The sequence below is a fragment of the Pinus tabuliformis genome, chromosome 3_1 (genome assembly GCF_031772625.1).
Source record: "Pinus tabuliformis cultivar Carrire ecotype Pingquan chromosome 3_1, CPIR1, whole genome shotgun sequence".
NCBI classification, from domain to species: domain Eukaryota; kingdom Viridiplantae; phylum Streptophyta; class Pinopsida; order Pinales; family Pinaceae; genus Pinus; species Pinus tabuliformis.
In genome coordinates, this window is record NC_142301.1 from 904642347 (window position 1) to 904654866 (window position 12520).

Here is a 12520-nt window from a genome sequence, read left to right on the forward strand (position 1 = left end):
CAATGGGAAAGGAAAATAGATTGTTGTGGATGAGAAAAATATTGGACAATTGTCCATATGTAAGATTGTTCCTTTTGATATAAATCCTTTCGATATAAGAAGGTAGGCTCTTCCTATAATTTTCTCGAGAATGATGCATATAATAGAAAATTTAGAGTGTATGTGCTCGGTGAGGAGAAACTCTCAATGAGCTTTGATTAGATAGTTTCACAAGATTCAACCAATTGTTTCATACATTAGCTATTGTCTAAAAATCAATGTTTTCGAACAATTCCATATGATTATTTTCATTACCGAATAAGTCAATAATCAATGGATGAATTGGTATCTTATTGGAAACAAATGGTGTAAGTGTTCCTTCATTAATCAATAATTTCGATCTTTGTGAAATATTATGGTCATCTAAAAGAAAAGGTTTGAATGTTTTGAAATGAACAATTAGAGAACCACTTGGATCAAAAAACTTATTTAATAGTCAATAATTAAGACTTTTGAGCTCATGAAAGCAGAAATCCAAAATAGAAATGAAAATATGAAACTTAGAGTTGAACTTCAAAACGATATCGAACTTTGAATTTAAGATGTTTACATTACTTTCATAAATGGAGTAAAACTTCGAATAATATTTTATTGGGACTTACACACCAACCAATTTAATCTTGATTTGTATTAGTATTACTACATGATTGAACTTTATCGAACATGATTTGAAAATAGTTATTTGTTTTTTTTGTTTTCTTTGTTTTTTGTTTTTTCGTTTTTTTTTTGTTTTTCAAAAAAAATGTTTTAAATATTTCATATAGTATTTGGTGTAATTGTACCATTGTACGCATCCAAATTTTGATTGATATGTGTATCTATTCGAATAATAGAATGGTTGAACCATCCTCTCTGATGTTTTTTCCAACTGGATGAATGCCAACCAATTGTATTTTCATTACGTCATTCAAATTTTCATTTTCTATCCAATTTGTTGGAATTTTATCCTTTAAATTGTGACTAATAGAATCTATTGAATAAATTTTCTGAAATACCTTACAATGTTATACTGAATTGATTCATAAAAATTCAAATCTCAAGTTTTATAATTGTTAGAAGGAATTCCTATCTCCAAGTGATTTTTGGAATTGATTTGGATCAATTATTTGTCGATTATCTTATCTGAATAATCATCCACTTTATTAGTAATATTAAGTAGGACCCATAAAGATTGGTTCTTCAATTTCTCTCTCTGGTTAAAGGTCCGATCCTATCTAAATTAGCCATTCTTTTGAGTTCGTATAATGGATTTATGTGATAATCAATATGAAAAGAAATTTGATCATGAACCTCAGTAGGCTTAGTTATTGATAGAGTAAATTGATCTGTGATAAATAATTTTTTTCATTTTCAATCGAAAATTGTTATGTAACATGTATTTTCCTTTTCTTTGATCACTATATATATATATATATATATATATATATATGTATATATTTTCGTTGTATATATACATATATATGAAGTTTATATAATATAATTTATCTCACTAAATACTTAACACACACATATATTTTACTTTTTCTCACTAAACACTTATTTATTGATGGCTTCTAGAGTGAGTGAAATATTTTTCCCATGTCCTTTTTATACTGAGCTATATAATGGCCCAATAAATTAATTATTTTTTATTATAATAATTTTAAAAGACTAAAAACATTCACTTGGCATAGCTCAATTAGCAATGGTTGTGGAAATGAAGTCTCACCAAACTGGAAGTCTTGGGTTCAAAGTGCTACCCCCGATTAGTGTGAGAAGTTGGACATGATGAAGATGTAGTCCTACCAAGCTTACAAAATAAAATAAAATCAAAAAACTAAAAATATTATTTTTTTATATTATTTTAGTTTTATTTCATGTAATTATATTTATTTTATTCGCCGATAAGCGTATATATGTGAACTTTAGGTGGAAGGGGGTTTGTTGAGTTTTGTTTATTCTTGATAATGGATGGGTGGATTTAATTAAGAGCGAATATGCCAAGAGTATTCTTCATCTGAGGGTTTAATCAACAGCTTTGCGAAGGTTTTATGTGGAAAAATGCCTCTTGCGGACAAGAGCGATCTCATTAGACATCAAAGAAACCTAGTAACATGTGCACAATAAATGTTACCTTTCTCTAAGTTTTGATTGTTTGAAAGAAAATAGAATGAAAGAGGCCTCTTACTGGTTTAGCAAACTGATTGATGAAGTCCCTTGAATCTTTCGATCACTCTCTCTTTGATGCTCTAAATCCCTCTCGTCGCTCCTAACAACTTCTCCATAATGTCTTGAAAGAGATCTACAAAGATAGAGACAAACAAGAGATCAAAGAATACAACATATAATCAAAGAGATAAATGAACTAATTAACCAATTAACCAATTATACATGTGAACTGATCAATTATGCAACCAAAACTCATGTAGGTGATCAAGGAATCCTACAAATTAAATCAATGGAGATGTAACTGAGAAAGAACAATTTCTTATATTCATAAAACTAGAGAAAAGCCTTACAACCATGTAGCCTTGATGTAGCAAGCCCCTTCTGCAATCTCCAACCCTCTCCCTTGCAAGAAAATCCTTCCAACCTAATCTCAATAGCATAAACCTACTTCCAATAGTCCTCCCTCAAACCTCAAACCTATAATGGCTTTATAGGCCAAGGATGAGAAGTTATGGATCTATTCTCCAAGGGATGAGATCCACTATTAGCAGGATAGAAGTTCCATAAAGGAAGGGGAGTTACTCCATGATGGGAGGGACCAGCACTTAATAGTTACTCATTCAAAGCTTGTTGGTTGGGATAGATGCTACCAACAATGCTTCTAGACTTTACTTTTTATTTTTACATACTTCAAGTCATGTTCGCATGTCATAGTTGTAACAACCCCCGTGTGAAAATTCCATGTAATAAAAGTTAAAAACAATAACCACGGATGAATGGAACACTTCTTTCAAGATGAATGTTGGGAAAGATATCCTATGGGGTGTTCATTTGGTTGTTTATGGCTAAGGAAATTGACAAAGACAATGGCTAAGGCATTAAAAGGAAAAAAGGCATTTTTGGCACATTTATTTATGAAAATAATGGAAATTAGGAGAAAAAGGAGGTGAAAGGTCACATGTTGCTTGTGAGGAGGAGGAAAATGAAAGAAAATAAAGAAAATAGAGGCCTCAATCATAAAAAGGCTTTTGAGGATCAATTGGTAACCTTTTGTTAGTTCAGTTTTGGAGCACTCTCATTATTCTCTCTCTCTCATTCTCTTGAACACTATATTTAGCAGTGCCCCCAAAGCTAAAAATAGATGTAAAATTGCCTTGTAAAATGTTGTAATTTTGTAGTCAATCTCGACCATTCATTAAGCAGAAATATGACGGTAGAAGTTATGTTTAATTTAGGGTTTTTTTCCCTAGAAGGCAACCCCTCGCTATATATGAGGGAATTATATTGCAGCTATGTATATGTGTATTTTGAGTGAGAAAGAGAGAGGATATTGTGTGAGAGCGAAGAGGGAATTACAACGGATCTGCTGTAGGTTGTATCTCTTCATTTTGCTGGATAATATAAAAGGAAGGAATGGTTGTTTCTCCGTGGACATAGCCCAAATTGGTGAACCACGTATATCTGTGTCTCTCTTGTTTTATGTGTTTTTTGTGTTTATATTTCTGCAATATTTTATGCTATCCATTTCTCTGTGATATATAATTTTCTAACAAACCTTTAATATTTCAAAGGAAACAACAACAAAGGGTTTAATGTTGAGATTGACCAAACTATATGAAAAACCCTCGGCTTCAAATAAGGTATTTATTATGAAACGTTTATTTAATATGAAGATGTCAGAAAGTGAATATGTTGTTGATCACTTAAATGAATTTAATACGGTTACCAATCAGTTAAGTTCTGTAGGTGTAAATTTTGATGATGAAGTTAGGGCTCTGTTATTTCTGTGCTCATTGCCAGAAAGTTGGAATGGTTTAGTTGTGTCCATTAGTAACTTTGTCTCTGGATCTAGTACTTTAATGTTTGATGATGTTGTTGGTGCAATTCTTAATGAGGGAATGTGACAGAAAATCTCCAGTGAGACATCCGGTAATTCTTTGACTGCTGTTAGGTCCCTATAATACCAGTGATTCCCCCATTACTATTGTCATTGTATCCATTATTGTTATTAGTGTGCCCCATAGAAACCCACTATTGTTATTGTTGTGCCCTTATGTTATCACTGTTAGGCCGACTTGACTATATTGTGACCCCTTAGACTCCTATATATAAAAGGGAGTTTTAGTCATTTGTATCATCCAAGAATTGTTCATTTGTGTAATGAAAAGGAGGTTTCCCCCTCGAAGAGGCTTATTTCATAAGGCGTTTATCTATATTTTCTATCCTTTTGTGAGCTGGTTTCATAACATTTGGTATCAGAGCTTTGGAATTTTAGGGTTTCGCTGCTCCAAACAGGTCATCGTGGCATTTTCACTATAACTTTTTTTATGCAGAGTTTCAGAAGCTAAAAAAGAAACCCATTTGAGCCGAAATAGTTATGAACTTTGGTCCAAATTTTAGAGCTTTTCGCACTATATTTTCGAAGATATGATCTAAGGACGTTAGGGTTTTTTTAGATTCCCAAATTATATGCGAAACAAGTGACCTGGGAAAAATTATCATAACTTTTTTTCTGAGCATTAGATTGAAATTTCGTAAGATGTTTCAGAAAGAGCATGGCCTGTAGTTTTCTTTATATCAGTTTTAGGTACTAAGGTCAAAACAGTGACATGTGGCACTTCGTACAAGTTCGCTCTACTGAACTAGTCTATAATCAAGTCACCGTGGGAGATTTGGCATAACTCTTCCTTGGAGAATCCAATCTTGATCAGACTTGTGGGGTTAGAAAGAGGACTCAAAGAGCTACTGTAAGACGTGATTTCAAATATTCAAGATTCACAGTTACAGAGATACAACAGATTCAATATCGAGCTCTTACAAAGTGAAAAAAGGTGTGTAGTTTTTTTTTTAATTTTGCATAAGATTGGTTTGAAAAATTAGTTTGAAGGAATTCAAAGGGAATAGTGAAGAATTATTAGCATTAATTGATGCCCTGAAGAAAGAAAATGGAAACACCTAGTAAGAAACCTGAAATCTCTAGCATGACTCGTGAAGAAGAGGAAGAAATGCAACATGATATATCAAAATTACAAGACCAAGTACAACAAATTTCACTCTCACAAAAGGTAATTGAAGCCAAGATGAATGGCGTGGAAGCTAATATGAATGGCATGCAAGTTAATATGGATGGCATGGATGCTAAGATGAATGGCATGGATGCTAAGATGGAAGAATTGAAGATAAATTTGAATAAGTTGCTACAAGAAATGGTTACTAATGGTGAAAGGGTAGTAAAGGAAACTCATGATGAGAACAAAAGAAATGTTAATCATGATTTCATAGACTCTAATGTTGGATTGAAGACCCACCATGTTCCAAAAATCGATATGAAGAAGTTTGATGGCAAGGATCCCGGAACATGGATACTACAAATGGAGCAATTTTTCAATCTCCATTATGTGCAAAACACACAAAAGGTACGTATTGAAACTTTAAATCTAGAACCAAATCAATTTGTATGGTATTGATGGCTTTGCTCTCGTAAACAAATTGTCACTTGAAAATTTTTACGAAAGAAATGATAGCACATTATGAGGATACAAAAAGAAACACCTTTTTAGTCAATTGATAAATCTCAAGCAAAAGGGTTGAATGATGGAGCACATTGAGGACTTCCAAAAATTGAACATAAGGGTAAAAGATATTCCAGAGGAGCATAGGATTGATGTGTTCATAGGGACTTTAAAGGATAATATCCAACATGAGGTTCACCTTTGGAACTTGATTCATTGGAGAAGGCATTCAGGTTAGCAAGAAAAATGGAAAGCAAAACTATGGCAACCAGGAAGCCTATGTTGATGTCGGTGCTGATGTTGTACTAGGAGTCCAATGGCTACAATCCTTGGGTACAATAGCTTTTAATTTTCAAGAACTTTTCATGAAATTTTGTTCGGAAGGAAAGGAATTTGAATTAAGGGGTATTGCAGGGAAACTGGGAAAGATAATCAGCTCTAATGGTATGAAAAATATTCTAAAGAAGGAACAATGAGGCATAATTGCACAATTATGTTCGCTAGAGGTTCCCACATCGAAATCATCTATTTATCTAGATTTCCAAAAAGCCTTGGACTATCATTCCAAGGTATTTGAGACGCCCAAAGGCCTCCCACCTATTCGTGATTATGATCATGCTATTCATTTGATTCCAGGAAGTGTTCCTCCAAACATCAGGCCATATAGATATCCCTATGCCCAAAAGAGTGAAATTGAACATATGGTTGTAGAAATGCTAGAGGCTGGTATAATTCAACCTAGTCAAAGTTCTTTCTCTACTCCAGTAGTATTGGTGCACAAGAAGGATAGATCATGGCGCATGTGTTCGGATTATAGGGAGCTCAACAAGCTCACTATTAAAGATAAATTTCCCATTCCTGTCATTGATGAATTATTGGATGAATTGCATGGATCAATTTATTTCACCAAATTGGATCTTCGTTCAGGATATCATCAAATCTGTTGGGTCCCTATAATACTAGTGATTACCCCATTACTATTGTAGTTATACCCCTTATTAATATTGTTGTGCCCCTATTGCCCCCATATTGTTATAACTGTGCCCCATAGAATCCCTCTATTGTTATTTTTGTGGCTTTATATTATTATTGTTAGGTCGGCTAGATTATTTTGTGACTCCTTAGACTCCTATATATAGAAAGGAGGTTTTGTCATTTGAATCATCCAAGGATTGTTCATTTATGTAATGTAAAGGAGGTTTCCCCCTCGAAGAGGCTGAATTCTAAGGCGTTGATCTATCTTTTCTATCTTTTCTTGAGCTTGTTTCATAACATTTGGTATCAGAGCTTTGGATTCTAGGGTTTCGCTGCTCCAAATAGGTCATCGTGGAATTTTCGCTATAACTTTTTTTCTGTGACGTTTCAGAAGTCATAAAAAAAACCCATTTGAGAATAAATTGCGCTGAACCTTGGGACCAAATTTCAGAGCTTTTTGCGTGACATTTGCGGAGATATGATCTGAGGAAGTTCGTCTTTTTGCAGACTCCTGAATCACATTCAAAACAGGTGACCTGGGGAAAATCATCATAACTTTCTCTATGGGGATCAGATTGAAATTTAGTAAAAAGGTACAGAAAGAGGACGGACTATAGTTTCTTGTATGCGTTTTTCTGATCCATAGGTTGAAACAGTGACTCGTGGCATGTCGTACAAGTTCTCTCCACTGAACTAGTCTATAATCAAGTCACTGTGGGATATTTCACATAACTCTTCCTTGGAGAATCCAATTTGGGTCAGACTTGTGGCATTGGAAAGAGGACGCAGAAGGCTACTACAGGTTGCAATTTTAGAATTGGAGGATCTAGAACTACAGAGATACATCAGATTCAATATCAGGCTTCTACAAAGTGAAAAAATGTGTGTAGTTTTTTTTAATTTTTTAATTTTTGTGTAAGCAGGGTTTGAAGGAATTCAAAGGGCATAGTAAAGAATTATTATCAGTAACTGATGCCCCGAGGAAAGAAAATGCAAACACCTAGTAAGGAACCTGAAAGCTCTAGCATGACTCATGAAGAAGAGGAAGAAATGCTACATGATATATCAAAATTACAAGAACAAGTGCAACAAATGTCACGCTCACAAAAGCTAACAGAAGTTAAGATAAATGGCATGGAATCTAAGATAAAGGGCATGGAAGCTAATATGGATGATTGGAAGACAGATTTGAAGACAGACATGGAAGAATTGAAGAAAGATTTGAACACAAACTTGAAGACAGGCATGACAGATATGAAGACAGATTTGACAAATTTTCTACAAGAAATACTTACTAATGGTGAAAAGGTAGTAAAGAAAACTCATGATGCGAAAAAAAGAAATGTTAATCATGATATCATAGACTCTAATGTTGGATCAAAGACCCACCATATTCCAAAAATCGATATGAGAAAGTTTGATGGCAAGGATCCCGCAACATGGATATTATAGATGGAGCAATTTTTCGATCTCAATAATGTGCAAAACACACAAAAGGTACGTATGGCAACTTTATGTTTGGAACCAAATCAGTTTGTATGGTATCAATGGCTTTGCTCTCGTAAACAATTTATCACTTGGGCAATTTTTACGGAAGAATTGATAGCACATTATGAGGATACGAAAAGCAACACTTTTTTTAGCCAATTGATAAGTCTCAAACAAAAGGGTTCAATAATGGAGCACATTGAGGAGTTCCAAAAATTGAACATAAGGGTAAAAGATATTCCAGAGGAGCATAGGATTGATGTGTTCATAGGGTCTTTAAAGGATAATATCCAACATGATGTTCGCCTTTGGGAACCTAATTCATTAGAGAAGGCATTCAAGTTGGCAAGAAAAATGGAAAGCAAAATTATGGCAACCAAGAAGCATACCACTCACAACTATAAAGACGGAAGTGTTGTTGCCCATAGTCTTCCACAACCTATAAGGTTGACACCACAACAATTGGAAGAAAAAAGAGCAAAAGGGCTTTGTTACAGTTGTGATAGCAAATACACTAAAGGTCATAAGTGTGCTGAGAAGAAATTATTTTACATAGATTGTGAAGAGGAAGAAGAAAAGGAGCAAGAAAGGTCAAAAGAAGAGGATATACTCCAGGAAAAAAGCCTAGATGAAGAACAAATAAACCTGACCATATCTTGTAATGCATTGGCGAGAATTACCACTCCTCAAACCATCAAGATAGAAGGACAAATCAAGAAGAAAAAGGTAATAGTGTTGATTGATTCAGGAAGCCCCCACAATTTTATTCATTGTAAGGTAGCAAAAGAATTGAATTGCTTCCTATATCCAGAACCAGAGTGTCAAGTGATGGTTGCAAATGGAGGAACAATAAATTGCTCTAGAAAGTGCCATAATATCAAGCTATCCATGGGAGAATATGTATTGACTAGCCCAATGCTTTCCATTCCAATGGGAGGTGTTGATGTTGTACTAGGAGTCCAATGGCTACAATCCTTGGGTACAATAGCTTTTAATTTTCAAGAAATTTTCATCAAATTTTCTACGGAAGGAAAGGAAGTTGAATTAAGGGGTATTGCAGGGAAACCAGGAAAGATAATTAGCTCTAATAGTATGACAAAGCTCCTAAAAAAGGAGCAAAGAGGTGTAATTGCACAATTATGTTCGCTAGATGTTTCCACATCGGAATCATCTATTTCTCCAGATCTCCAAAAAGTCCTGGACAATCATTCCAAGGTATTTGAGACTCCCAAAGGTCTCCCACCTATGCATGATCATGATCATGCTATTCATCTGATTCCAGGAAGTGTTCCTCCAAACATCAGACCATACAGATATCCCTATGTCCAAAAGAGTGAAATTGAATGTATGGTTGCAGAAATGCTAGAGGCTGGTATAATTCAACCGAGTCAAAGTTCTTTCTCTGCTCCAGTAGTATTGGTGCACAAGAAGGATGGATCATGGCGCATGTGTCCAGATTATAGGGAGCTCAACAAGCTCACTATTAAAGATAAGTTCCCCATTCCTGTCATTGATGAATTACTGGATGAATTGCATGGATCAATTTACTTCACCAAGTTGGATCTTCATTCAGGATATCATCAAATCAGAATGAAGATTGAAGACATTTCGAAAACAGCATTTAGAACTCATGAGGGTCATTATGAATTTTTGGTCATGCCTTTTGGCCTTACCAATGCACCTTCAACATTTCAAGGTTTGATGAATTCAATTTTCAAACCATTCCTTAGAAAATTTGTGTTAGTATTTTTTGATGATATACTAATCTACAGCAAGTCTTGGAAGGATCATGTTGAACATGTTGACAGGGTGCTACAATTATTGGAGGAGAAACAATTATATGCAAAAAGATCCAAATGTTTCTTTGGAGTCCAGGAGGTGGAATATTTGGGTCATATTGTATCTCATGAAGGAGTTAAGGTAGACCCTAGCAAAATTAAAGCCATTAAGGAATGGAAAATCCCCACATCCATAAATCATCTGCGAGGATTTCTTGGGTTGACAAGGTATTATCGCAAGTTTGTTAAGAATTATGGGAGAATAGAGCACCTCTAACAACATTATTGAAGAAAGATGCATTTTCATGGACTCCAGAAGCAACAAAGGCCTTTGAACATCTTAAAGAGGCAATGTGCCAAGCACTGGTCTTAGCTACACCAGACTTCACAAAAACCTTTATTGTGGAATGTGATGCTTCAGGAAATGGAATTGGTGCTGTTCTAATGCAAGATGAAAGACCCATTGCTTTTGAAAGTCGTCCAATCAAGGGAAAGTTTTTAAGCAAAGCTATTTATGAGAAGGAAATGTTGGCAATACTCCATGCACTTAAGAAATGGCGACCCTACCTAATGGGAAGACACTTCAAGGTAAAAACAGATCATGATAGCCTTAAATACTTTTTAGAACAAAGATTATCCTCTGAAGAGCAACAAAAGTGGGTCACAAAGATGTTGGGTTATGACTTTGAAATCATCTACAAAAAAGGGAAGCAAAATGTGGTGGCAGATGCACTCTCAAGAAAGGATGAGGATGTGGAAGCATTGTTGTGCGCAATTTCTTTTATCCAACCAGATTGGATAAACGAAAAAAGGGAGGAATGGAAGAATGACGAAGAAGTGTGGGCACTTATTCGAAAGCTACAACAAGATTCCAGTACGTCTGATACATTTAGCTGGCAAAATGATTTGTTATGGTACAAAGATCGCTTATACCTCTGTAAGAATTCCCAGCTAAAACAAAAGATTCTTATGGAATTGCACACTTCTCCCTTAGGAGGGCACTCAGGATTTCTAAAAAATTACCACAGGGTTAAGAAGGAATTTTTTTGGGATGGCCTTAAATCAGATATTCAAAAGTTTGTGGCGGAATGTTTGGTTTGCCAACAAAATAAAGTTGAAAAAATTAAGACATCGGGTCTATTACAACCTTTATCCATTCCAAGCCAACGTTGGGAGGAGGTTTCAATGGATTTTATCACAGGTTTACCCAAGTCTGAGGGAAAGAGTGTCATCATGGTGGTAGTTGACAGACTTACCAAGTATGCACACTTTTGTGCATTATCACATCCATTTAAAGCCAGTACAGTTTCTACTGCATTTATGGAAACAATTCAAAAGCTACATGGAAACCCAAAGATTATTGTAAGTGACAGAGATCCCATTTTCACTGGAAATTTTTGGACAGAATTATTTTCTTGTCTTGGTACTCAGTTAGCTCATAGCTCATCTTATCATCCTCAATCTGATGGGCAAACTGAGATAGTAAACAAATGTTTGGAAGGATATCTTCGTTGCTTTGTATCTGATAAACAGACACAATGGGTCAAATGGTTGCCTCTGGCTGAATGGTGGTATAACACTTCCTTCCATACAGCAACAAAAATGACCCCATTTATGGCACTTTATGGGTATCAACCACCATCCATCACATCATATTTAAGAGAAAATTCTAAGGTTCAGGAGTGGAACATCACATCGAACATCAACAACAAGTCCTCCAACTCTTAAAGGATAACCTTGTGTTGGCACAGAATAGAATGAAACAACAGGCGGATCAACATCGCAGTGAAAGAAGTTTTGATGTAGGTGATTGGGTATTCCTACAGCTACAACCATATAAGCAAATGTCCCTCAAGCAAGCTAAGAAGGATAATAAATTATCACCAAAGTATTATGGTCCGTACAAGGTGTTGCAAAAGATTGGTACTATGGCATACAAATTGGAGCTTCCTGCAGCCTCTCGATTGCACCTAGTTTTCCATGTTTCATGTTTAAAGAAGGTTATAGGCGACAAGCTCCCAGTTCAAACAATATTGCCAGAACTTGATGAGGAAGGAAAAATTATATTGGAACCGGAAGCAGTCATAGAAGAAAGAACTCGACAGCTACGAAATCGATCAATTTCAGAATATCTTATCAAGTGGAAGAACTTATCTACTGAAGATTTCACATGGGAGGATGAGAATTTAATGCAGAAGTATCTAGAACTACTCAAGCGTTGAGGACAACACTTTTTTGAAGGCGAGGGGCATGTTGGGTCCCTATAATACTAGTGATTACCCCATTACTATTGTAGTTATACCCCTTATTAATATTGTTGTGCCCCTATTGCCCCATATTGTTATTACTGTGCCCCATAGAATCCCTCTATTGTTATTTTTGTGGCTTTATATTATTATTTTTAGGTCGGCTTGATTATTTGTGACTCCTTAGACTCCTCTATATAGAAAGGAGGTTTTGTCATTTGAATCATCCAAGAATTGTTCATTTATGTAATGTAAAGGAGGTTGCCCCCTCGAAGAGGCTGAATTCTAAGGCGTTGATCTATCTTTTCTATTTTTATTGAGCTGGTTTCATAAC